Raw genomic sequence first — 24,984 nt, 5'->3', positions numbered from 1 at the left:
TAAGTGGTTCATAAGTCAACCAATTTTGTGTGCAAATTAGTGCTTGGACAGTCTCCGGCGCTAATGAGCTTCGGTATGGATCTATTACACGTCCACAGGTGTTGAATGCAGACTCGGATGCAACGGTGGAAATAGGGATGCCCAATACATCACGTGCGATCTCCGTAAGGATGGAATATCTAAATGAGTTCTTTTTCCACCAATCCAAAATATTAAACTCAGGTACTTTTGGTTCAATCACATCCGAAAAATACCTATCCATATCCGAGCTAAGTACTGAACTGTTTTGCTTCTCAAGATATTGCTCTATAGCTGTATCAAAATCTTCACACTCCAGGTCATCACCAATAATACTTGAGGAACTTCTATGGACCATATTTGATCTTCCACTACCTAGCCCATGAAACTTGTGATATTGCTCAATCAAATTATTCATGAGCAATCTTACGTTGGCCTCAATCCTATCTCCACATTCATCACCTTTGCACCTTTTTAACCAATATGACAAGGTTGTAATCTTATATCAAGGGTCAAGGACAAAAGCTACATAAGCAATCATGTTCATCCTATCCATTTTCCCCCAATATTTATCAAACTTAAGTTTCATAGTAGAAGCCATCTTCATCAGCATATCATCCACACTCTGATCCATGTTGTTCAAAGTGTTCTCAATTGTACAAATTTGTTAAAATAACATATTAGAGATCACATACAATGAGCCAGAGATTTTCAAAGTGGCATCATAAAAAACTTTTAGAAACTTGATAAAAATACAAGCCATTTGTCAATCTTCAAACGGAGGAGCCAAAAGCTGTGACTCCTTCACTCCCATTAGTACAAAAGCTCTTTCGTATTTTTCAGCAATACTAAGTATTAGGTATGTTGAGTTCCATCTAGTAAGAACATCTAGACACACCATTTTTCCACATACAATATTCAACTCATTTGCACATGTTTTAAACATATCAAGCCTTGCCGGTGAGGACCTCACAAATCTTATTGCTTCTCTAATCTTATTTATAGCATCATGAATAATTTTTAAACCATCACATACAATGAGGTTTAAAATATGTGTAGCACATCACACATGTATGAACTCGCCTCCTTAAATTGTGAACTCATTATCTTTTATGTTCCTCCTCACATGATCAATAGCAATATCATTAGAGGAGGCATTATCCATGGTGATCGTACAAAGGCGATTAATCTCCCAATCCGCCAAGCAAGACTTTAACATCCAAGCAATAGTCTCACCACTATGATTAGGAATCTTGAAAAACATTATAATTTTCATGTGTAATACCCAATTTTTATCAATATAATGGCATGTAACAAACATAATTCTTGTTTTGCACCGATATCCATATGTTAGTGGTCAAACAAACTCTTTGACTGCTCAACAATGCCTTCAACCTTTGCTTCTCCTCCTCGTGTAAACCAATACACTCTTTTTGGAAGGTAGTTAGGGATGGCAAGGTGTGTCTAGGTTCTAAATAATCCAAAAGTTTAACAAATGCCGGATGCTCTATAACCTTGAATGGCAATTCACACTGGATAAACAAATTGGAATTCATCCCCTTTAATTTTTCACGATCATATTGTCCTAATACTTAAGGACTAGATCATTTACCATCCATCCTGACTCCAGTGTGTGATGGTGATTTATCCTTCCTAAGATTTTTATTCTCACTAATGGAAGAGTTCGGACAAGAAAATCTTAGGTGGTGTGACATTGATGAAGTACCATTTTTATAATGGCATCCATAAATCTTAAAGCAATAATTACATTGAGCTTTAGGTGCAATGGGATCAACAGGTTCAATCCTTGTAAAATGATCCCATACATGAGATTGGTTCGTAGCCTTATTGGCTCTTTTTTACTTTGGGGGAGAGATGGTGTGGGGTTTTGGATATTCATAGAGGAAGGCACTAAAGAACTAGTGTTTTCCTCCATGTCCAATGAAATAGGCGCTGATCCACCAACACTACTACTAAAACTACCTTCCATCTGTTTTAAACATAAGAAAAAAAATAAATATAATAAAAATCAAACCAACAGCTAACATGATAGCCAAATGAGTACGACTACATATTAAAATATCTCCTTAGAAAAGGAAAATAATATAAAAGTGTTAGAAAAGTGCATGGTAACATTAGGATGCAAAAAAACGGTATAGTGCAGATTTCTATTTTTGCCTAAGGGAGACACAACAACAAGGCAACAGAAAACAAATCAATGCAACATGGACCCAACACATAACTACACAAGCAAGCAACAGAACAAAGTTCGATATTTTCCTTGATGTTCTTTCTTCCCCTGTTTTATTCTCCTCACTGAAATTATTATAATGTTCCCTCTGGAAAAAGAGCCAACATAATTGCATATTTTAAACTCTTTAAGCTTATGGATATTTATGGATATTGACTGGTGTAACACGAAATGGTTTTTCTGTATTGACTGGGCAATTTATGGATATTTGGATTACTCTCTAGATGTATCCAAGTGTGTTTGTAACACTTGGTGGATACATAAGAAAAAATTGGTGTATGTCCCTAAATAATAAGCAAGGTAAAAAACAAAACAGATATTATGGTAGCAACAAGTGAATATATTCAGGCATTATGTATAAAATGAGCTGTTATGGGAACCAAATGCACATAATGCCACAAATGCTTTTGGCATTCTCTCTTGCTCATAAACACGACGTTTGCAGATCAACAAACACAATCTATCCACTGCATATTTTCATGTTCTTTAGTGGTGAAATCAATTTTTGACAAATCTCATAACCTTATTTCTCAAGTGTTAGAGGCCCAAGAGGTAGTAGAAACATTGCACTTTCATTTATGGATGTTGTTAAGTTTCGAAACGACAAATTTATGCAAAAAGTGCAGACCTAAAGGTTTGGCCAAATGAATTTATCTGTGGCACAACAAATCCACCGTCCAACACCAAGGTTTAGCCAATATTCGATTTTCATTTTTATTAAAAGCACGGCTGACGAAAAAGGGTTTAAGAATATTAAATTTAAAAAATCTTGAGAATGCATATTTAGAGATTAAAATATTAATTTAAAAATTAGAAGAAAATACCTATAATATATGATGAACACTGATCAGATCAGAAATTATAACAATTTAAGAAAAGGAAAAAGAGTTGAAAATTTTCCAAACTCAAGTTGCTCGATGAGGATATATAGTCATCCAGATTAATAAACAAAAATACAAAAAAAATGATCAGATGGGCATATTTAGAGATTAATTTTATATAAAAAATATATATATAAAGATGTAAAGAAAATATAAACAAAAAATGAACGAGAAAAAAAAAAAGGAAAGGAGTAGAAAAAATTTACCAAGCTCAGGCTGCTGAACGAGGATAGTCATCCCGAATCAAAACAAAACCACATAACCTCAACAAAACGAAAGAAAAAGGCAGAAAACCTAATACATGTGATGAAGAGTTTGAGTTGTAGTTGCATTGTGAGTTTGATAACTGGTTGGTATTTATAATTGGCCGGAGAGTCCAAAGAAAACCCTAAGTATAAAGAAAGGTACCTTAAGAGCTTAGAGAGAGAGCCTTCGATGGTAGTGTCTCACCCAGATGCACAAAGCACTTCGAAGTTTGGAAAAGATGAGAAAGCTGCAAACCCTAAGTGAGAGAGAAGCGGATTCGAGAACGAGGAGAAGCGGATTCGAGAATGAGAGAGATGCGGATTTTTTCATTTTAAAGGACCCGGTTACAGATAACCGGGTCACATAACCGGATCCAGAATCTTTTACACCCGGGCGGATAACCGCCCGAATGCACCCGGATTTCTGGGTTTCGAACCGGATCCCGAAAAAAACCAGTCCGGTTGAACACCCTTAGCTGCAATTAAAATATTGTTGGTCCAATAATTCATGGGAGTATGATCGGTTGTTGGATCTGGTGGGAGTGAAAATCACAACTGAGATTATTCAAAACATTTTGATTGGAAGAGCAGGGTCGGATGTATTTATTTGGAAACCTTCCAAGGATGGTGTCTTTTCTTCAGCTAGTGCTTGGGAAGCGGTTCTGCTAAAAAGGGAACCATTACAATGGCATGAATGGATATGGAATAAATTGCTTTCGAAAAGGGTCTCTGTGTGTGTTTGGAAAGCTAGATTTCAAGCCTTAGTGGTGGATGAGAGGGTGTAGAGCAGGGCTGTCTCGTTGGCGTCTTGTTGTGATTGCTGCAATGCTATGGGCGTGGAAACCATTGATCATGTATTGAATGGGGATGAGTTTGCACTCCGTCTATGGGAAAAAGCAAGTTCAGAACTGGGGCTTCCTCAATTGCGTTTGACGACTTGGTGGGCGAGAATGTCAGCGTGGTTTCGTTGTGCAAAAAGGTCCACTTTCAGAGGTATGTTGATAGGTCTTATCCCATGTTTGATAACTTCGAGATTATGGACAAGGAGGTGTAGGGCGCGTATGGAAGGGGTGCATGATTCAATTGAGAATGTTTGGTGGTCAGTGAAATATTGGATTCGTATGATTGCAGGTGATCTTGCGACATCAGGTCCTCTATCTTCACATGATGGACAAATTTTTTGCAATCTGGGTGTGATTCAGCCAGTCCAAAGGTTCCGTAGACATCGTTTGGTTGCTTGGAAAAGACCCTCTAATGGATGGGTTAAATTAAACTGTGATGGGAGTTGTCGTGGGAACCTGGGAAGTAGCGGAGGTGGGGGAGTGATACGGGTTGATTTAGGCAGGGTCCTGGGGCTTTCTCTGCTCATTTTGGTTTTGGTACCAACAATGAAGCTAAGTTAAGAGCCATTAGAGAATGTGTCATTTTGTGTAAATCGCTTAATTTTTTCAATGTGATTATTGAGAGTGACTCTAAATTGGTGGTGGATTGGCTCATTCAGGGCCGATGATGGATATGGTATTTGTGGGATTTTTGGGATGATTTATTCAAGGAGCTACATGGTGTTAATTACATGGTGAGTCATCAATTTCGGAAAGGAAACCAAGCGGTGGATGAGGAATGGGAGGTCTATTTCCTATGTAGGTGATCGGAATTTGCAAAGATTATTGAGGGGAATTGTTATTGACAAGGTGGGTCCAAAGAGTTTTAGGCCATAAATCTCTAGTGGTCTATTTATGTTGTTAGTTTCATTTTAGGCTATTAGTTTATTGGTTTGTTATGTAACATTGGTTTTCCTCCGCCTTAAGCGATAGCTCTCAATAAATTGAGGGGATTTTTCCCTATTAAAAATAAAATAAAAACTCATATTGGATTACATAGTCTCCAAAAACAAAAAGGAGATGATCATAAGCACCATAATTTATATCGAGTAGTGCTATTTTAAAATATCTACATCACATATTATTTATATGGCATAATTTAAAAATAAATTTTAAATTTTAAATTTTATAAATTAAATTTTATCATTTAAAGCATGTGAATGATGTGCTATAGACATCGATAGATTGTAGAATAGAATAACTCATATATAATTTAAGAAAATGATACATATATAATTCTTTTAATCTATAAATAACTCGGTCTCTGTACGACTATACGATCATTTTTTAAATAGAAAATATTTTTGCAAAATAATTTATAAAAATAAAAATATTTTATAATTATTCTATATAAAAAATTATAAAAATAATTGTAAGTGTATCGTTGGACATGAATAGGCAAATGATCAACACGATCAGAGGACGAGGCCGGAAATCTAGATCGGCAGGGACGCAGGACGTCGTGCACTTTCGAGAAGACAAAATATCAGATATCGATATCCACGCACGCACATAGGGGCCGGAGATCATCATTTGATCATAGTATATAATGTATTTCGCAGGTTTTCGCAGTCTCATGATCATCCTTATCGGAACACTACCGCAACGTATATACAGCGGTTGGGAGTTGGCATTTATTATCTTCTCACTATCACTGGTCTCTGTCCTCATTGCCGTGCCGGCTACATAACAGCGGTTGGGAGTTGCCATTTATTATATTCTCACGATAAGTACTGGTCTCTGTCATCGATCATTGCCCTGCCGGCTACTGTCATCATATCCGCGCGTGATCAATAATATTGATTGTCCACTGATTATATTTAGAACTACTATTACTCATGTGGAAACGAGGACATCCCTCAACTCGATCTCGATCCTAAGTACACAATAGTTTGGGGTTCAAACAACAGGTGCTACTGCATCCACGACGTGCATGAAATTCTGCACCTGGGAACCTGATCATATTGAGCCATCTGGTGGTTTTATGTTTCCTTTCGAGCCTTAGGTGAATAATTCTTTCTCAACATACAGGTCATTTCGTACGTCTTTCTTGATTGTTAATATTATGCAATATTGCCAGGAGTTTCACGAGGAGCAAAGTTCAAACACCATAGCCAGACCAACCTGGTTACATTTTTTTTTTTTTTTTTTTTAAATAAGCATGGCATTTTCCAGTTGAAATCTCATCAACTCGGTGATACTAAGCAGAAAGGAATCTACTAAGTCTATGGCACTCACAAACACGAATGGTTCTTTGAGAGAGGAATTTTCCAACCGAATTTTGTATAGCTTTGAGTAAATAGCAACTGTTATATTTTGCATCAGCTTCTCCTTTGCAGTCTTTGTGCGGTATTGATCATGGTTCACTGGCATTGAAACAACAGATTACTTCTGCTCTACATTCCCTGACTACACCCACCTAAAAGGTCCTCCATATTCAGCATATGACCCTTCAGTTTTCTTACACCCTTAGAGGAATGACTCAGAGATGTTTTCGTTGGAATATTTTCTATTGTGCAGGCTTCCATTGAAAAATCTTTATCACTTAGGCTCTGAAGTTTCATTCTTTTTCCTTTTTCTTTTCATTTATGTTTCATGACCACCAAATGACATACCGCATATCTCTCTATTTCTGTCTCTGTCTCTCTCCCCTTGTTACTTGTTCTATTGTTCTTGTGACTTTAGTGAGCTAGACTTTCCCGTCTTGAGCGATCTATTTGACTGAAAATTGAAATTTGCCGGTATGTTTTTGCTTACAAGTTATAACTCACTCTGACAAACGAAAATCATGTATACAACTCGTAATTTCTTTCGCTGCCTCTCTGTTTGTCATTATAATCCATGATTCTGTTAGTCCCCATTTTTGAAGTAGCAAATTGTGTTGTGAAGGTGCTATTGTTGTGGACGGCGTAAATGGAGATGGAAAATGGCTTGAACGTCGGAACAACAACCACGCATGAGGGCGCAGAACTAAAAAACAACGTAGAAAAAGCTGAGAATAATAGCCCGAACGTGATCGGTGATCGAGAAGACTTCGAGAAGAGTACTGGAGGAGATCAGAATTCCAAAACTGTTCCATTTCTTAAGCTTTTCTCGTTTGCAGATTCCACTGATGTTTTCCTGATGATTGCTGGTACAATGGGTGCCATTGGAAATGGCTCAGGTCTGCCCCTTGCAACAGTATTCTTCGGGGAAATGATTAATAGTTTGGGAAGTAGTACAGACACTGTTCCTTTAGTTTCCAAGGTAAAAACTACGCTCCTCGAGTTCAATTCCAATCTGTCACTGGAAAAGTGTAGCTGAACGTTCACTTTGTTTTTCACTACTTTTTCTGATGAAAGTCTAATATATTCCATGATCTCTACTACTATACCAGTAGTAGCAGCAGCATAACTTGTCTAGCGCTTTGTTTCCAGCGAAATTGCAAGTTTTGTGTATTTTGCGGCGATTTTTTTAGTTAAAATCGCTGCAAAACGTATAAATCAAAGGTATTAATTTGGAGGTTTCGTCGGCACACAAATCGCCGCATCAATGCGTAAGTTTTATTTCCACCAAATGAAAAATCGCTGCAGTAGCAGTTGTTTCTTATAGTATACGTTTTACGGCTATTTAATGTCGCCGTAAACAAAGAGAGTGATACTCTTTCACTTTTTCCGGTGATTTTTAAAGTTAAAAAATCAATCATTTTTGCAATTGCATTGAACAACGAACCGTCACAAAAAGTCAAAAATCGCTGAGACCAATTTAGTATTCGGATGAATTTGACCGTTGCGAAAGGAAAAAAAAAATTACCCCAAAAGATTAGTTCCGAGCTTGATGTAAAAAGTTCACGACAATATGATGATGTAAAAAATTGCTATAAATAAAAGTTTTTTGGGACGATTTTATTTCTAACAAACACAAAATCATCACAAAAAATCATATTTCTTATAGTAGTTATATGCTAATATGTCGATCAGATGAAGATGACGTTGATTAGTTTCCTGGTATAATGTTTTAGGTCTGTCTAAAAATAGTCTACCTGGTGTTGGGGTTGGTGCCGCAGCATTCATCCGTAAGTAGATTCCATAACAAAATATTACAAGAAAATTACTGAACACTAAAAAAAATCCATCAATCAGGTCGTACTAAAAATGAGAAAGTTGTCCTGTTCTTGTCAGAGGTGGCTTGCTGGATGATCACAGGGGAGAGACAAGCTGCGAGAATACGGGGTTTGTACTTGAAGGCTATTTTGAGACAAGATGTGGCTTTTTTGGATGAAGAAACGAACACTGGAGAGGTGGTTGAGAGGATGTGTGGTGACACTGTTCTCATACAAGATGCGATGGGTGAGAAGGTACTATACTGCCGCTTTGTACATCAAAATTCACAACTGGACAGAAAAACACCGTGAGTTTTTTGCATGTGCAGGTTGGGAAATTTCTGCAGCTGATGTCAACATTCATTGGAGGTTTTGTTGTGGCATTTTCCAAAGGCTGGCTTCTTACCCTTGTCATGTTGGCTTCATTTCCTCTTCTTGTGGCATCTGGTGGTCTCATGTCAATTGTCATAGCTAAGACAGCTTCCCGTGGACAAGCTGCTTATTCAAATGCCGCAAACGTGGTTGAACAAACAATCAGTTCAATCAGGACAGTATGTCATGTTGTTGGAACTATATATATATATATATATATATATATATATATATATATCCATCCCAGGGGATTTTCAACTTTATCTCTTAGTAAAATTCAGTTGAAATTGCAGTTATTTTCTAGCAAATTACTGATTATATCCACCATTTGGTTCTTGTGTAGGTGGCATCATTTACTGGGGAGAAACAAGCTGTAATGAACTATAAAAGGTTCCTAATAACAGATTACAAAGCTGGTGTTCATGAAGGCTTGGTTTCAGGGTTAGGTTTTGCAGCCTCTAAGTTAGTAGTATTTGGCAGCTTTGCTATGGCAGTATGGTTTGGATCCAAATTGATACTGAATAAAGGATACAATGGGGGTGATGTGCTGAATGTGATTACAGCTGTGTTGACTGGATCTGCGTAAGCTGCGTGCACTTTGAATATTCTTTAGCTACCAATACTCTCTAATAGATGTATTTATATAAACCTATTTTGTCTATTTCATTTTTCATTTCTTGCCTTTTCTACCATGTGGATGTTTCAGGTCCCTAGGCGAGACATCTCCCTGCATGAATGCCTTTGTTGCCGGTAAAGCTGCGGCATATAAGATATTTAAGACTATTGAGAGGATGCCAAAGATAGATACGTATAGCACAAAGGGAAAGATTTTGGATGATATTCATAGAGATATTGAGTTGAGAGAGGTCTTTTTTAGTTATCCAACCAGACCCAATGAGCAGATATTCAGTGGATTCTCTCTTTATATCAATAGAGGCACAACTTCAGCTTTGGTTGGACAAAGTGGAAGTGGGAAGTCAACAGTGATAAGTCTAATAGAGAGATTCTATGATCCACAGGCTGGAGAAGTTCTGATAGATGGCATTAACCTCAAAGATTTCCATCTTAAATGGATTAGGCAGAAAATTGGTCTTGTTAGCCAAGAACCTGTGTTGTTTGCATCCAGCATTAAGGATAATATTGCATATGGAAAGGATGGTACAACCTTTGAAGAGATAAGAGTTGCCACTGAACTTGCAAATGCTGCTAAATTTATTGATAAATTGCCTCAGGTTTTTTGAGTTTTAGCCTCCACTTGAACTTTAGACATGATTGGAATATTCCTCCTCATAACCATAGAAATTGTACATTTAATTACTAACTTGGAATTTCTCAATCCAGGGACTAGATGCCGTGGTTGGTGGGCATGGAATACAGCTATCTGGTGGTCAGAAGCAGAGAATTGCCATTGCAAGAGCAATTCTAAAAGACCCTCGAATTTTACTTCTGGATGAAGCTACAAGTGCACTTGATGCAGAATCTGAGAGAATTGTGCAGGAGGCATTGGACAGGATCATGGTCAACCGAACTACCGTTATTGTTGCCCATCGTTTGAGTACAGTCAGAAATGCTGATATGATTGCAGTCATTCGACAAGGAAAGATAGTTGAAAAGGGTATGCTATAGCATAGCTATGACTGTATCCATTTGCTTATTCACATTGAGCCAGTTTATCTTTTAATTTCACAGTGGTCAGTGTTTTTTCATTGCCCAAATTTGTCATCTTTCTAACTACATTACTTTGCACTCTCTAAGACAAGGTTCAAATCTGAAGTCCTAAATAATAAATGACCACAAAAATGTGTACAGATCAGTAACATCTTGAACTATTTGAAGGCTACAATTTGGAGAAGGAAAAAAGAAATTTTCTTCTTGTACTGTAAAACTTTCTCGAAAATACCTACATCATTGTGTCATTTCATGATAATCTCTGGAACCTTGAATTATGCCACAATTGGAGAGATACATATATATCAACCAAAAATCGTATTGGTTAATTTCTCAGGATCACACTCGGAACTAATCAACAATCCTAATGGAGCATACTCACAACTCATACACTTGAAAGAAGTAAACAAGGAGTCGGAACAGGCATCTGACGATCAAAACAGATCAGAAATTACTGCTGAATCTTCTAGACACTCAAGTCTAACATACAGTCAAAGAATGTCACACCTAAGATCTATAAGTCAGGGATCATCTGTTAATAGTTGCAGCCGCCGTTCATTCTCAGCCTTTGGATTGCCCATAGAAGTCCTCATCCCTGATGATACGTGGACAGAACCAGAAGAAAAGTTTCCAAAGCTCTCAATCTGCCGTCTCGCCTACCTCAACAAGCCAGAGATTCCTATTCTTCTTCTTGGGGCTATGGCTGCAATCCTAAATGGCACATTATTTCCTATATTTGGTATGCTGCTCTCCAAGGTAATCAAATCCTTATACGAACCGCCTCATAAATTGAGAAAGGACACAAATTTTTGGTCAATAATATTTGTGATCCTTGGTGTGGTATCGTTTCTTGCAATTCCAGCACGAGCATACCCTTTTTCTGTGGCCGGGTGCAAGCTAATTCAACGTGTTAGATTGATGTGTTTTGAGAAGTTGGTTCACATGGAGGTTGGTTGGTTTGATAAGCCTGAGCACTCATGTGGCTCGATTGGTGCTAGGCTTTCAGCAGATGCTGCTAGTGGTCAGATTCTTGATGTTATTGCTTCAGCAGTTGCAGGTTTAGTCATTGCATTTGTTGGAAGTTGGCAGTTGGCAATTATTATCCTTGCATTGATTCCTCTGATTGGTATCAATGCATATGCTCAATTAAAGTTCATGAAAGGATTCAGTGCAGATGCAAAGGTCTGCTCTAAAACTAATCATCTCCTTTTTATCTCTTTTTGTTTAGGTGACTACAGAGATGAAAGGATTCTGTGCAGATGCAAAGCATTTCTCTTTCTTAAATCAATTTTTTGTATACTATTGAGATTTATTTATAAAAATAAAAAATAAAAAATAAAAAATAAAAACTCTGAGTAGCCATATTATTAAACTGAGCTATATATATATATATATATATATATATATATATATATCTAATTTTTCATCACTCTTAAAGTTTATTATTTGGAAAGTTGATCCCTCAAAATCTCAATTGTGTGGTTGAAGATGATATATGTGGAAGCAACCCAAGTTGCCAATGATGCAGTTGGGAATATAAGAACAGTTGCTTCTTTCTGTGCTGAAAAGAAGGTGATGAATCTATACAGAAGCAAATGTGAAGGCCCAAGGAAGGCAGGGATAAAGCAAGGCTTGATCACTGGAACGGGATATGGGACATCTTTTGGCTTGTTGTTTCTTGCCTATGCTACCTTTTTCTATGCAGGAGCTCAACTGGTTGAGGCAGGGAAAGCAACATCCTCAGATGTTTTCCAAGTATGAATTCCTTCTCTACTTTTAACAGGCTTTCCAACGATTTGAACAGTAATACAAGAAATCAAACAAGGGCATGAACTCTTGAGACCTTGTTAAGTTAAATAATGGTGGATGCTTTGTTTTCAGGTTTTCTTTGCTTTGACCTTGGCAGCCACGGGAGTTTCTCAAACAAGCTCCATGGGTCCAAATACTGGCAAAGCCAAGAATGCTGTTTCTTCCATATTTGCAATAATAGACCAGCAATCGAAGATAGATGCAAGTGATGAGTCTGGTATAACTTTAGACAATTTCAAAGGAGGAATTGAGTTTCGTCATGTAAGCTTTAAGTATCCATGCAGGCCAAATGTTCAAATTTTCCATGATCTCAGCTTGACTATCCCTTCTAACAAGGTTCGTAAGGTTCAGTACTTTTGGTGTTTTCAACAACTAGCACAAAAGACTCGAACAAGTTGTTCACATTGCTACTACATTTTTTTTTCTTTTTCTCAGACAGTTGCCTTGGTTGGAGAAAGTGGGAGTGGGAAATCCTCAGTCATCTCATTGCTACAAAGGTTTTATGATGCTAATTCTGGTCATATTAAACTTGATGGAATTGAAATTCAGAAGTTTCAAGTGAAGTGGCTGAGGCAGCAAATGGGTCTCGTGAGTCAAGAACCAGTTTTGTTCAATGACACTATTCGTGCCAACATTGCATATGGAAAGGAAGAAGGAAATGCAACAGAGATCGAAATTATAGACATGGCAGAGTTGGCAAATGCTCATAACTTCATTAGTGGCTTACAAAAGGTAATCAAGACAAACAAAACAGTGCATTTCTTTAAATTTCTCTCGTTCTGTGAAAACACCATTTATTCCAAAAACTATGAGGAGATATAGAATTTATTATTTATTTTATATGATAAGGATCCTTAGACTCTATTTAGATGTTAAGAGTATCTCAGATCATCTTTAAATAGTCGTAAAATAGTAGTAAATAGTTTGTAAATAATAGTTAAGTAGTCTGAGAAGAAGGTCTAGAACACTTGTAATCCCAAACAGACCTTTAGTATTTTATTATTTAGTTTTTTGCGATAAAAATATTTGCGGCGAGTTTCTAATGGCCCCAAATATAGCTTTGTTTTGGATCTTGATTCTGATATCACGTGAAATCACTATTTATTCTAAAAACATATAAGGTGAAGAGAAGATATAGATTTTATGATTTATTTTATGTCCTTGACATTGTCATACCCTAATATGATTTCCTTCTTGGCATCCAAAAATGAAGGGTTATGATACCATAGTAGGAGAACGTGGAGTCCAATTGTCCGGCGGGCAGAAGCAACGAGTAGCCATTGCACGAGCCATGATTAAAAGGCCGAAGATATTATTGTTAGATGAGGCTACCAGTGCATTGGATGCCGAGTCGGAAAGAGTGGTTCAAAATGCATTAGATAAAGTTAGGGTTAACCGGACTACGGTGGTGGTGGCTCATCGATTATCCACAATCAAGAACGCAGATGTAATCGCAGTTTTTAAAAATGGAGTTATTGTTGAGAAAGGGAGACATGAGACTTTGATTAAAAACAAGGATGGCTTTTATGCCTCCTTGGTTTCAATTCACACCAGTACTAATATTGCTTCCACTGCGTAGTTATCTGGGAACTAAAAGATGGTGAAAATAAAAGATATAGAGAAATCTTTTAATAACAAAAACATTTATAAAAAATAAGATTACGAGTGTATTTTTGTATAACCTTTTTGTATTCATAGCTATTTCATCTTATTGTAATTTGTCTTCATATATGTAAAAAATTTATTTTACACCTCTACGCTACTACTTTTTTTTTTTAATATGCACCTTAAATTATTAAAACAAGCAATTGATACCCCAAATTACCAAGATTTAACAATTTGCACCGCACTCGAGTAATATCCGATCGAGTATTAAGATCTATAAAAATAAAACATGTTATATATATAATCTTAAGGGTCAAATTATCTTAAATAATGAAAATTGTCAAAGTTTGAGAGTTTTAATGTGCCGATTTCTAGGTAGTAATTTATAAGAAATAATTTGTACAAGTTTCAAATTTATAAGTCTCATGCAAGTCTTTGTAAAAAAATAGACTATATATTAAAAATTGTAAAAAAATTATTATTTATTAGTAGAATCTACTTTTTTATAATTATAAAAGACTTATATAAGACTTGTTTATTTTAAATTTGTACCTAACATTATTCGTAATTTATATATGGTGTATATTGCAATAAAGGGGTAGTTAATTTGGGGGTAAGAAATGTAATTTTCTCGAAATAAATAATTAATCCAATTAGCTACAAGTGTCATGTAATTGTACTGTTTTAATTAAGAAGTGTCAATATATATATATAGATATATATTTAGCAGAAAGAAGTGTCAATATTATGCTAATTTCCTACGCCTTTAAGCAAAAGAAGAAAAAGTAGAGAATATGAACAAAATTAACCAATCAATTGTAAGCCAGGTTTCAAATTGCCAAGAAAATTGTGTCAGGATATTTCAGCCATAATAGCGAAATTTTGGAGGCCAGGGAAATAAAAACAGGGAAAGAGGTATTCATCGGAGAAGTTTGAGTAAGATATATTGTTTTCAATACCGTACTGGATGTTATATCAATTAAAGTATTAGAACGAAATATTTTGATATCGATATCATTTCGAGATAATAAATATATAAATAAATTATGTATATAAATATATATAAATTATATTCCAAAATACTAGATTATATATGAATAAATTATATATAAATACATATATATATACAAATTATAAATAGTCTAGTCTGAATTAGAAGTCAAAAAATGAACTTGTAGTTTTAAAAAATAAAAAAAAAATTAAAGGCTGAACTATCAGCCAGTATGGGCCGAAATACAGGCAGGTACGAGTCGAAATACAGGTCGAAATATAGGCCAGTACAGCCAGTATTTGAGCCGGTACAAAATATATGCAATACATGTACCTGACCAATGGCCGGTATGGCATATTTTGGCCATACCGGCAGGTATGGTACAATATTTGAAACACTGGTCAGGTAGGGATATCAAAATTCGGGGTTACTGGACTTCGCTTCGAGATATAGAAGATTTCAACACAGTTTTGCTTGCCAAACAATGCTGGAAACTTTTACAACAACCTGACTCATTGGTAGCTCGAGTGTTTAGAAGTAAATATTTTAGGCACACTAAAATATGGTTTGAGATGATTAGTGAATAGTAATAAGATTTGTGAGTTGAAATTTATTAATAGTAGTGAGATGAGTCTCAATCCAAACTGACTCTAATAATTGGAAGAAAAAAAAGGTCATCATCTTCATTTATCTGAAGAAGTATAAGTTCAACAATTGGTTTGTTAAGAGAAGGGTCGTTATGGAGATGAATTTAAGGTAAATTTTGATAAAGCTGTTGATAAGGCTAATGAAAAAGTAGGAATTAGAGTTATAATTAGATATTAGCTCGGGAAAATAATGGCTACAACTTGTTTTCAAAAAAATTAAGTGAAACAACCAATTAAAGCTGAAAGTATGGCTTTGTGGAAGGCAGCAGAGCTTTGTTTGGATATAGGTCTCAGAAAGTCATATTTGAAGGAGATGCTTTAATGGTAGTGAGGGCTATTCAGAGCAAAGAAAAGTGCTTCATATGGTATGGCCAAATAATTGAAGATCTCAAACTAGTTTTCAGAAACTATCAGGAATGGTGCCTTAGATTTACATACCGAAAAGGAAATTTGTGTTGCACACGAATTAGCTAAGTTTGCCTTACAACAGCAAGGGGATTTATTATTGTTGGAAGGAAATGTAACGCCCCAGTCCCAGATGGAGTCAAAGAGTTACTACATGTCACCTAAATCCTTTTTCACAATACAAATAAATATTCCAAAAGCTCCATAAACATTTCCTTATCCATTTTCAAAGACCATAAATACGACAACTCAAGACTTAATATAATTGTCAACATCCCAATAAATCTACTTAATACAATCAATCAATCTATAAAATAATAACATTTCAATAATCTCAATACATATTCCCTATACTTAGCAATCTTGTACCTACTTTCTATTCTAGATCCTTAGTCTAAGCATTCACTTCATCTAAAAAATATTGCGGAGATTAGAAGTAAGTTATCAACAACTCGGTAAACAAAGAACATACGCTAGTATGTAACATGAGGATTTTCACAAAGTTTATAATGTGTAACAAAACATTTCAGTTTCAATATACAAATCTTAAAAATACATATTATTAGAAAATAAGAGCGACACTTCAAACTGTTCATATTCAAAAACTAACTTTTCATATTCAAAGACCCCTTTGGCACAACAAGACTGAACATCTTCATCTTATCATATCATTTCAGAGCATCATATCAGAACAGAAACCATATCTAACCCCCATGGTAAGGTTGTACATTCTGCAAAGAGCTAAGCAGAATATAAATCACCATGATACCAAAGTGATTGCACTCAGAGCAAAAACTACTATTATATCCCATAGTAGGGCCAAAAGTCACTATTATATCCCATGAGAGGGCCAGAGGTCACTATTATATCTCGTGACAGGGCCAAAGGTCACTATTATATCCCGTACCAAAGTCAAATATGATAGCAAAACAGAATCAGAATCACCATATCAAAACCAAAATCAAAGTCAGAACAGAATCAGAATCACCATATCAAAACCATAATCAGAGTCAGAACAGAATCAGAAAGTCGTGCCAAAGGTTTTTCAGATGCCACATCATATCAAAACATAGTACTGAAATTCATATCATTTCAAATTTTTCAAAACAGATTCAGAACATCTTCACATCATATGCAAAAATTATCAAATTTTCATATTCGCTCATTTTTCTCAGTTCAATAACAAAATGTCAAAAATAAGTTTATGTCTATACCAATCATGCTAGAAAATAATTTATTCTTATACAGAATTTCATGTGTAATGCAAAATAAATAACTGAGATCGTTTCAAATTTCTTTTTATAACAAAACATGCATATTTTTTAAAAATCAACCTCAACTTATTTTATTTTTATTCAAAGTCTAGCATAGGCACCCTGCTTATCTGAACTTCTTAGTTTTTCAGAAATTTTTCGCAACAATGTTGAGCCAAAATCAATCGTCACCTATAAAATTGTTACGTAATTTCCATAAATTTCCAATTTGAACACATACTTCGTAATTTAAACCCAAGATATTAAAAAAAGATCTCTATTTTTCCTAATGACTAAAATTTTCGAAACCCTAAAATATCTTATCTCCGCAAACTATTTTAATTTTTACATAAATTCTCTAAACAAAAGCACGAGTCACTCCTATGATCATATTACTCCATAAATTGGTCTTATAATATTGTCCATGCAAACACGTGATCTCGACCCCAAACTATACAAGACCCAATACCGAAAATAACTATACATGTACAATCAAGCCCAACCCAATAACATAAGTTCATAACACACGTGTTCAGACTCATGACTGAAAAGGCAAGATTGTAACTACAAACTAAAATTTTCTTCTATCTAGTATCTACTCAAGAGCCTACAGAAAAATCAATTTAGTTACAAAACCAAGCAACGATGGGTTACCAAGATCAACAACAAGTGGCAGCTAGTGACTGGGCAAGGCGACAGTGTACTGTAACAATGTTACGGCAGAGAGAGGGAGAGAGAGAAAATTGATGAGAAAACGCAGTGAAAGAGAATGAGCTTTGAGGGGAAACGAGACCAAGGGCTTATTGAGAAGGTAAACAAACGACGGACTTGGGATGGCAACAGCCGGCATTTTCTGGGCAGGTAATGACGATGCAGAGAGAGCTGGCGCTGTGAGTGGCTGGATTGTGACTCGACATGGAGGGAACAGGTGCTCTGTTTTGAGATTCAAAAACAAGGTGGTTTTCGGTTGTTATAGGGAGAGTTGTGGCTCTCGGCAGTTGCAATGGTTGGCAAAATGAGGGGTGGTTTCTGTTTCACATGGGCCAAGGAGGTGGCTTATCAGAGAGAGGGATGAACGGTTGCTCTAGTGTAGCTGCACACGTCATAAGGAGCCCATTTATGCGTTGGGTAGCCTGCAGCCGTTGTTTCTCGACCTATCTCTGTGGGTGGTGCATGTCAATGGGTCTTTGGGCTTTGGTGATGCTAGTGCTCGGTTAACATGGTGTGGGCTAGTGGTTGGCAACAATGATAGTGGAGGTTGTGAGGGTGTTCTATCATTACTTGCAGTGTTTCTATGGTGGTTTCTTGGTTTCAGCGCACGAGAGAGATAGGGATGAACATTGGAGTGGTGTGTGGAAAAGGGGGAAGACCTACCATGAGGGAGTGGGATACAAACTGATAAGGAGGAAGAGTTTTTTGCAAGAAAAGAGGGCATGGGTCATGGTGGTGGGAGGAAATTGTCGCCTACGTGTGATCTAGGTTTATGTTATCTATATATATATATATGGATGCTGATGAAACCCTAATGAAAGAGAAGAAGCCGATCAATCTGAATGATGGCCCATGCACATATGTAGTGCTTTCGGTTAACTTGTGGGTTTTGGGTTCATTTCGAGGGGGAAAAATTGTCCTTGGTACTGGTGCATGGTGTTACAATCTCCCCCCTTAAAAAAATCCTGTCCTCAAAATTTGTTAGACCTTAAGCCACCTACATACTTATCTATCACTTCCATCCATTCTAAGCCTATTTTAACCATCGATAATTACGTCAAACCTAATACTCCAACACTCTAGCTTTCCAATATCTTCACCTGTTGCTTTAAAAAATCTCATAATCCTCTAAATATTTCCATTCATGCACATAGTTTCCTTCTTCATACATTCTGAGATCTCGAACGTGTAAAAATATAAACTTCAACAATGGAGTTAAAAAACCTACTAATACCTCCATTTATTTATTATTATTATTATTATTACAAGCACAACGTCTGCAATCCACTCCTCAATCTTCTAAACTACAAAACTTGGCAAAATTCCATTAAAATACAAGGATGGCTAACCCCAAGCCAAATAAAGCAATTGCCTTCAAGGAGAAAGGAGTAGACTAATACCTGTATTGTGTTTAACTTGGGCCTACACTATATTGTGTTGATTCTTGCCTCGTGCCACTGAATTAATCCTCTGAGGCGGGTTGGGGTTCATACTTGCATTTGATTGCCTTGGACAACCTTGACGAGGTGGCTATGCTTACCACATCGAGAACACCATCCGGTTTCTCTTCTGCATTTTCCAAAGTGTACTATATTGCATGACTTGCAAAAGTTATTTCTTTGATTGTCCTGAACATGTCTATGACCCGAGTTGTTCACTACATACCTCATCTTCCATGGTTCTCGATTCTCACTAGAGGGGAACTCTAATGGTGTCGACCTCTTCCTCTGTTCTCGAAGTTCAGCACTTCTCTTGAAGCTTCGCTTGAATATTGTAGTCTTATCTACTAACTCTGAGAAATTTTGGATCTAGAAGGCCACCACTCGCTCATATGGTTATTCAGTCCCTCCTCAAACTTTCGGGTCTTCTTCTCCTCATCGGGTATCAAATATGAGGCAAAGCGTGACAGTTCAACAAATATGGCTGCATATTGGTGCACCATCGTAGTCCCCTACACTAAGTCGGCAAAATCCTTAGCCCTAGCATCCCTAACCGATCTTGGGAAGAAACGGTCAAAGAAAATCTACTTGAAGTGGGGCCAGCTAAACACTCCCCTCCCATCAGCTTCTCTGATGGTTCTCTCTAATATCCACCATCTTTTAGCCTCACCTGACAGCTTGAAGGTAGAGTACAAAACTTTATGTTTGTCAGTACAATTCAAGACACGAAGTATCTCCTCAACGTCCTAGATCCAGTCCTCAGCCAAGGTCGGGTCACCATGACCATCAAAAATGGGAGGGTGCATCCGATTGAACTACTCTATGGTCCATCCGTCCTCTTCATTTCCCGCATTCAAGCCCCAAGATTTTGAACACGTTGACGAGCAGCCATCCTGGAAGACTTATCCTTGGTTAAACATTTCAAAGGAAGAAATAATAATAACAATAATAATAATAATAACTGAGCTTAAATGTAACTACCAGTTAATCTATATATCATGAATCAGCAATCTATTTCCTAAAGTCCACAGAATTATAAACCCCAATTCTAAAAATTATTTCCTAAAGTCCGTATAAATTCAAGACCTCATATATTATAATCTATAGAATATCAAACCAGGCTCTAATATCAACTGTAACACCCCGGTCCCAAATGGAGTTGGAGAGCTACTACTTGTCACCTAAATCCTTTTTTCACAATACAAATAAATATTCCAAAAGCTCCATAAACATATCCTCATCCATTTTAAAAAATTCTATAATCAAAAATATGACAACTCAAGACTTAATATAATTGTCAACATCCTAATAAATCTAGTCAAGACAATCGATCAATCTACAAAATAATAACATTTCAATAATCTCAGTACTTATTCCCTACACTTAGCAATCTTGGACCCGCTTTCTATTCTCAATCCTCAATCTAACCATTCACTTCATCTGAAAAATATTGTGGAGATAAGGGTGAGTTATCAACAACTCAGTAAGTAGAGAACATATTCTAGTATGTAAACATGAGCATTTTCACAGAGTTTAGAATGCGTAATAAAACATTTCAGTTTCAATATACAAATCTCAAAAATACATATTATTAGAAAATTAGAGCGACATTTCAAACTGTTCATGTTCAAAAACTAACTTTTCATATTCAAAGACCCTATTAGTGCAACATGACTAAACAGTTTCATCTTGTCATATCATATCAAAGTATCATATCGGAAGAAAGACCGTGTTTAACCCCGTGGTAGGGTTGTGCATTCTGCAAAAAGTCAAGCAGAATATAAATCACCATGTTACCAAAGCGATTGCACTCAGAGCAGAGACCACTATTATATCTCGTGGTATGGCCAGAGGTCACTATTATATTTCATGATAGGGCTAGAAATCACTACTATATCCCATGTCAGGGCCAAATATCATAGCCAAATAGAATCAAGATCACCATATCAGAACTAGAATCAGAGTCAGAATAGAATCAGAATCAGAAAGTTATACCAAAGGCTTTTCGGATGCCACATCATATCAAAACAGAGTACTGAAATTCAGATCATTTCACATTTTTCTAAACAGATTCAGAACGTCTTTACGTCCTATGTAAAAATTGTCAAATTTTCATATTCGCTCATTTTCTTAGTTCAATAATAGAATGCCAAAAATAAGTTCATTTCTACATCAGTCATGCCAGAAAATATTTTATTCTTCTACAAAATTTCATGAGTAATGCGGAACAAATAACTGAGGTCGTTTCAAATTTCTTTTCATAATAAAACATGCATATTTTCCAAAAATAACCTCAGCCCATTTTATTTTTATGCAAAATCTAGCATAGGGACACTGCTTATATGAACTTCTTAGCTTTTTAGAAATTGTCTGCAACAATGCTAAACCAAAATCAATCATCGCCTATAAAATTGTCATGTAATTTTCATAAATTTTCAATTTGAACACGTAATTCGTAATTCAAACCCAAGATATTAAAAAAAATCTCTATTTTTCCTAATGACTAAAATCTTTGAAACCCTAAAATATATTCTCTCCCCAAAATATTTTGATTTTTACAAAAATTCTCCTAACAAAAACACGAGTAACTCTTATGATCATATTACTCCATAAATTGATCTTATAATATTGTCCATGCAAACACGTGATCTCGACCCAAAAATATACATGGCCCAATACCGAAAATACACACCAGCCCATTTTGATATGCACGGCCCATTATACAATCAAGCCCAACACAATAACATATGTTCATAACACGTGTTCAAACTCATGACTGGAAGGGCAATATTGTAACTACAAGCTAAAATTCTCTTCTATCTAGTATCTACTCAAGAACCTACAGCAAAATCAGTTTAGCTACAAAACCAGGTAGTGGTGGGCTTACCGAGATCAGCAACGAGTGGCGGCTAGTGACTGGGTGCAGCAACAGCATACTGTGGGAGTGAGAAAATAATGTTACGACAGGAAGAGAGAGAGAGAGAGAGAGAGAAAGCTAATGAGAAAACACGGTGAGAGAGAAGGAGCGTGAAGGGAAACGAGGTCGTGAGCTTATCGAGAAGGTCAATGAACAACGAACTCAGGGTGGCAACAACCTACATTTTCTAGGCTGGTAATGATGACGCAGAGAGAGCTGGCACCGTGGGTGGCTAGGTTATGGCTCGACGTGGAGGGAGTAGGTGCTCTATTTTGAGTTGCAAAAACAAGGTGGTTTTCAGTTGTTATAGGGAGAGTTGTTGCTCTTGGCAATTTCTGTGGTTGGCAAAAGGAGGGGTGGTTTTTGTTTCACATGGGCCAGAGAGATGGTTGATCATAGGGAGGAGACGAACGACAGCTCTAGTGTAACCACATGCGTCGTAAGGAGCCCATTTACACATTGGGTAGCCTGCAGCCCTCGTTTCTTGGCCTATCTTAGTGGGTGGTGCATGTTAGTGGGTCTTTGGGCTTTGGTGATGCTAGTGCTAGGTTAGCATGGGGTGGGCTAGTGGTTGGCGGCAGTGGTAGTGGAGGCTATGAGGGTGTTCTGTCATTACTTGCATTGCTTCTATGGTGGTTTCTTGGCTTTAGCGCACGAGAGAAATAAGGTTAAACATTGGAGTGGTGTGTGAAAAGGGGGAAAAAACTACCGTGAGGGAGTGGGATATGGAGTGATAAGGAGGAAGAGCTTGCTGAGAGAAAAGAGGACGTGGGTCATGGTGGTGGGACGAAACTATCGTCTACATATGATCTAGGTTTATGTTATCTATATATATATATGGATACTGATGAAACCCTAATGAAAGAGAAGAAGCAGATCAACATGCATGATGGCCCATGCACGTATGCAGTGCTTTCGGTTAACTTGTGGGATTTGAGTCCATTTCAAGAAAAAAAAAAATTGGGCTTGGTGTTGGACCATGGTGTTACAAGAAGAGTGTCCTAATGTTACTTATAGGCAGATTATGTAATGTTTTCGGATTTAATGAAAATTATGTTTCTTGTGTGTATGAGTTATTTTATTCTCAAGTTCGTGTATAGTACATACCATCCACATCACTGAAATAGTTAGATTTGATGGGTAAGATTTAAATTTTAAAATTTTTTATTTCAAATCAAATTGTGTAAGGTAGGGACTTTACTAAATTTGTTATCCACGTCAACTTAATTATAAAGAGAAATTTTCATTATATATATATATATATATATATATATATATATATAGTATGGTCCGCTAAAACCTAATCATGTGGACGCTATTCTATTTTGCACCTCTCTACTTTCACGTCCTCATTTATGCGTGGGAATAGCCTAGCCTTTAATTTCGTTTCGATCTGCCCTGCTTGCTTGAACTGCGAAAGTTTTATTGTTGTATACCGAAGAATCAATTAATGCTTTGTAAGAAATATTTTATAAAAGTAAATTTATAAGTTAGTACATCAAATTATAAAATTATTTTTATTATAAAATAGATATAGCATATCACATGAAGCAATCACACCAATTTATAAATTTACTTTCATAAAAAAAATTTGTCTGTACACTTTTTTATATTGAACACTGTGAACCGCTAAAAGTTTATTTGTGACAAGAATATAACTCGTTTAGTTGGCATTTGGGTTTTGTTCATTTCAATGCATGGTAATCACTATAATAAATTTGACTTTTTTGTACAAAATTACTTAGTACAGCTCGTCCCTAAAAGTAATTTTTTGAGACGAGATTTAAATTTTGTTCCAAAAAACTGATGACTTTACAAAACTGTTCAACCGAATAAATATATGGTCAAATATAATCTTCTGTGATGAATTAAATTGTCTCAAAAAGTTTTGTATGTTCGAACAAACAAATCTTGGTGGGGAAGTAATTTATTTTGCCAGGAAAAATTCAAAATCGTTCGAAAGTAAATTTTGTTGTTTGAACGGAAAATATTTCGTGGCAAAATCTGGCAGAAAGGTTTCTAGACTATTCGAATGGAACATATTTAGTTCAAACATATTCAAACACCATATTTATACATCCGAGTGTATAATATTAATCTCGGTACATTATTCAAAATATAAAAAATATATATCGTATATACGAATTCAAAAATTAATTTTATGTAATTAATTTAAAAATATTTTAATGATTTCTTTTATGTTAGATAAGATTTTTAGTTAAATAAATATTATCAGTCATACACCACATAATATAAATCAATAATTAATTCATAAAAGACAAAAAATAATTCATTCATAACTAAAGAAAATTATCAAAACACCATATACTATCCATAACTATAACAAAAAAAATATAAATAAAAAATAGAAACTATTGTGATGGGTGGTCTCTGCACACATCGTCGACTGTAGCTAATCGTCTTTTTACCTGTGTTAGTCGAGTGCTGAGTGTGACCTGAGTTGCATTACTGGCATGAATCTTTGTACGTAACTCAGAGATGCTAGCTTTAATCTATGTACGTAACTCAAAGATACTAATAGTAATCTCTGTACACAACTCAGACATGGCAGTATGCACTGCATCGATCACCGCTTATGTGTGTATGCCGATCTCAGCACGCAGTATGTTGGCCATCTCCTCGCAAGTAGATGTGCATGATGCATCGGCTTGTGTAGATGTCTCACCAGCAAATACTCCAAGATCTCCCAGTTGTACATATCTCTGAATATCAACCCGGTCAGGAACAAGTCCACGAAAACGAAGTCTCGAGCGTCTCGTGCTCCGTGACAGGGTGGTGTTGTTGATCGG

General features: G+C 36.2%; 1 pseudogene; it reads left to right on the top strand.

The window, feature by feature from the left end:
• The first annotated feature begins 7,189 nt into the window (after positions 1–7,189).
• On the top strand, positions 7,190–13,785 carry LOC121262008 (annotated as a pseudogene).
• Positions 13,786–24,984: the final 11,199 nt, after the last annotated feature.

This window comes from Juglans microcarpa x Juglans regia, chromosome 4S (genome assembly GCF_004785595.1).
Source record: "Juglans microcarpa x Juglans regia isolate MS1-56 chromosome 4S, Jm3101_v1.0, whole genome shotgun sequence".
NCBI classification, from domain to species: Eukaryota; Viridiplantae; Streptophyta; class Magnoliopsida; order Fagales; family Juglandaceae; genus Juglans; species Juglans microcarpa x Juglans regia.
The sequence above is the reverse complement of the archived record's forward strand: the minus strand, read 5'-3'. Positions and strand labels throughout refer to the sequence as shown.